At 34.3% G+C, this 3,922-nt stretch overlaps 1 protein-coding gene across 1 annotated transcript in view; it reads right to left on the bottom strand.

Moving 5' to 3' along the window:
- LOC101584331 (ATP-binding cassette sub-family G member 2) overlaps nucleotides 1-3,922 on the bottom strand; it is a 209,682-nt gene that overhangs the window by 80,017 nt on the left and 125,743 nt on the right. The gene's annotated exons all lie outside the window — the stretch shown is intronic.

Below are 3,922 nucleotides of genomic sequence, written 5' to 3'. Positions count from 1 at the left end.
CATTGCCAGTTAAACAGAAGACCCAATGCTATTATGGGCTACTGGACTCTTTTAGAATATTTTGCTGAGTTTACACACCCACAATATTCAAATAATAGAACTTAGAAAAAAATGGGTATACAGATGAATGTCCATTTTGTATCTATGTATTCAAAGTGGTTAGGATAGTTATATAGTTACATTCTCTTAATGAATAGAATGATTTGTTCGAATGGTGTTTGTAAATAGGAACTCAAGTCTGCATTTTGTAGAGCAATTAACCACTAAGAAGATATATGCAGTGTGTTAGTTATTGAAACTGTCCTAGCTATTTGATTTGAAACTGTCTCATTGCTGTTTATCAATAAAATTATAAAAAAAAGAAAAGAATCTTCAGCTGGGGAGATAGCTCAGTAGAATAAGTGCCTGCCTGGAAAGTGTAGGATCCTGAGTTTAATCCCTGGTAACACACACACAAAAAAAAAAAAGAAAGAGGAATCTTGTAGGCCAAAAGTAAATGAAGTGTTTCATTTTTAACACATTAATTCAGTATTTTACAACAAATTTATTTCATTTTTCTTTTTACTAAAGCCATCAGATATTGAAATAATGATTAAGCAGGTGTCAGGCCAAATTTTACTTGCCACTGATCTTTTAGATTTAGTTTGTGGCTAGTGGTGCTTTTTTTTAAAAGCAAATTTATGTCATGTAAAATTTCCTTATTGAGAAGAATACAGTTTTATAAGCTCTGACAAGTTTATGCTATCATGTCAGCATCAGCCTAAGTCCAAATTGTTGTAGTTTGAATATTTCTGGAAAGTCTGTTATGTAGCTTATCTGAAATTTTACTGATTGATGCATGTTTGTGAAATTTTTTAAATGAAGAGTTTTTATCTGCTCCTGCTTATACAAGAATTTATGGTGCACTTCATCTGTTATTTATTCTTCCTGTTTCTATCAGGTGGCATAAGGCTACTACTTAGCAAATTTGAAGTATTTTGAAAAGTTAAAGAGGAATGAAATAAGAGAAAGCTTTGATTATGTGAAAATATTAGTGTAAAATAAAATGTGTACAGTTCCTGAATAAAAAAAAGAAGAGATGCAAATTAAAACAAAAAAAATTCTAATGAAAATCAAGTTTAATATGTCAGTTTTGAAAGTAGTATTTGGGAGAGTTCTTGGGCTTTGTTTGGTTTGCATCTGTAGCACTGGTTATTTTGAACAAATAAATAAAACTTTTGTAGTTGCTTCAACAGAAAAGTGCATTTGGTTGCCTGCTACATTCCCTCTCCTTTTCTAAATGTTGGGGGGAATTGTCTATAGTCTGAATCAGAACTCATGTTGTAGCTTACACTTAAGGACCATTCTGCATTTTTTGCTTGTGTATGTATAAATAAAAATATTATGTACATTGTTTTTGTTTTGTTTTTAAACATTCAAGCTTATCTTTGAGATGCCATCATTCTTTTTTTTTTTCCCAGAACTGGGGATTGAACTCAGACCCTTGTGTTTGCCAGGCAAGCACTTATTGTACTGAGCTATCTCCTGACCTGAGATTCCATCATTCTGAGCAACCTAAGAAATAAATGACTTCCAGTTAAATAGAAAGTTTTCCTGAAGTCATAACCTTTTAAGTTAAATAGATGGTTTTGTGGTTAATTGAACAGTTTCAAGTGGATATTTTCAAAGCAGCTGTATCAGAATCCATATCTGTGTTTAGTCACAAAAATGCAATTTACTTCCAAAATTCCCCCAAAATGTCCTATCTAGCTAGGCATGGTAACACATGCCTACAATCCTAGCACTTGGGAAGCTGAAGCAAGAGAATTTTGGGAATTCAAGACAAGCCTAAGCTACAAAGTGAGCACAAGGACACCCTGAACTGCATAGCAAGATCATGTCTCAAAAAGAGAAAAAAAAATTCTAATCTCTACCAACAACTTCCCCACTGGAATAAGGTAGTAAGTCAAAACTTGATTTGTTTGAATTCACTAAGGAAGACTTAACAATGGAACTTTAAAAATTCCTCAAGACTCATAGTTGAAATCTGCACTCAAAAGTCAGGATTGATATACATCTTAAGAGTTGGCTCACAGAAACTTACTGAGTGGCTGGAGGTGTTCACAATTTAGGACCTAGAATAAATGAGTGGATAAACTTGCAATCTTTTTGGTGTGTGTGTGTATTTAGGACAGGACATACAGGGTGTAAAGAGTCTCACTGTGTAGATCAGATTCATAGCAATGCTCCTGTTTACAGCCTCCCAAATGCTGGGATTACAGGCCCGAGCCACCACACCCCATCTCAATTGCTGTCTCAGCGCATACCAGGGTTGGGGTCAGCACGGCAGGCCAGGGGAACAAACTCCAAGCCCCTGCATCTGCCTAAGCAGGTGCTTTAATCCACTGAACTATTTGGCTGGCCCAAACTTGTAATATAAACTATTGACTTGCATGTTTTTTCTTAACCCCAAGTTATTTCTTACACATAAATTCAATCTTTTCAGTGTTTGGGTTACTGTTTTCAGCAGAAGCCAGGAAAACAACTTCATAGTAGTCAGAATGTTATTGTAATGCATATTGTTTACTTTATTGTAAATAATCTTGAGCAGTGGTCAATAAATAGTTTTATATTACTTAAGAAAATAAAAAATATAAAACAAAAACACTAAATCTCTGGAAGAGAAAGTAGATGGAAATCTTGAAAATATAGGGGTAGGTAGAAAGTTCATGACCAAAAAGCAAATAGCACAGGAAATACTTCAAAGAGTCAACAACTGGGATCTCATCTTATTGAGAAGTTTCTGCATATCAAAAAAAAAAAATCGCCAACAGAGTGAAAAGACAACCCAAAAATTGCTAAACAATCTTAACCAACAATCACTCAGACAAAGGATTTCTATCTAGAATACATAAAGAACAAAAAAATTCTGGGCCCAAAATTCAAAGACCCAATGAAAAAAATGGACATCTGGAATGAATAAACACATCTCAGAGGAACAGATACAAATGGCAAATAAATACATGAAGAAATGTTCCACATCATTTGTCATTCAAGAAATGCAAATGAAAGCAACATTTAGATATCATCTCACTGAAAAAGAATGGCTGTCATAAAGAAATCAACTAATAACAAATGTTGGAGAGGCTGTGGGAAAAAGGAACTCTTCTCCACTGCTCATGATAATGTAGACCAGTATCACTATGGAACTCAGTGTGGACACTCCTGAAAGTCCTAGGATTGGGAATCCCATTCAACCCAGCTATTCTCTTTCTGGGTATTTTTCTAAAAGAGCTAAAAACATCAAGCCACAGTGATATATGTGCCCCCATATTTATATCAGCATAATTTGTCATAGGCAAATCTTGGAAACAACCAAAATGCCCTTCACTCGATGAATGGATAAAAAAGTAGTATTTTTTACAATGCAGTATTACTCAGTACTAAAGAAAGAAAAACTTGAGACCTTTATAGGGAAATGAATATAACTAGAGGTAATACTCATAAGTGAAGTAAATCAGACCCACGTGTGTAAATATCATATTGTCTCCCTAGTGCAAAAATCTGAAAGAATAAATAAAATCTGAAAGGTATAATAGATAAACAAAGAAGGTGAGGGAAAGAAAAAAAGACAGGAAAAAAGAAACTTGGAAAAAATGCAAGTATATATACAGGATAGCTGAGATGACTGTATTACTAATTCCCATCACTTTTTTTAAATAGCTGTTAAAGTTTATAATTTTCACTTTGACTAACTCTATATGCTGTTATCTGCAATCTGAGCAACTACCTCAAAAACAGCAAGGTGCATGACAAAGGTTCTACAATCTGAGGTACACGATCTCAGGACAAATCCTGAGGGGATTTCACTGACCTTCTCAGACCAAAAAGCTACAACTCTTGTTGCATAGGTCCTGCTTTACCTTGGTCTTAACCATCCAGT

The sequence above is a fragment of the Octodon degus genome, unplaced genomic scaffold (assembly GCF_000260255.1).
Source record: "Octodon degus isolate 3935 unplaced genomic scaffold, OctDeg1.0 scaffold00125, whole genome shotgun sequence".
Taxonomy (NCBI): Eukaryota; Metazoa; Chordata; class Mammalia; order Rodentia; family Octodontidae; genus Octodon; species Octodon degus.
The sequence above is the reverse complement of the archived record's forward strand: the minus strand, read 5'-3'. Positions and strand labels throughout refer to the sequence as shown.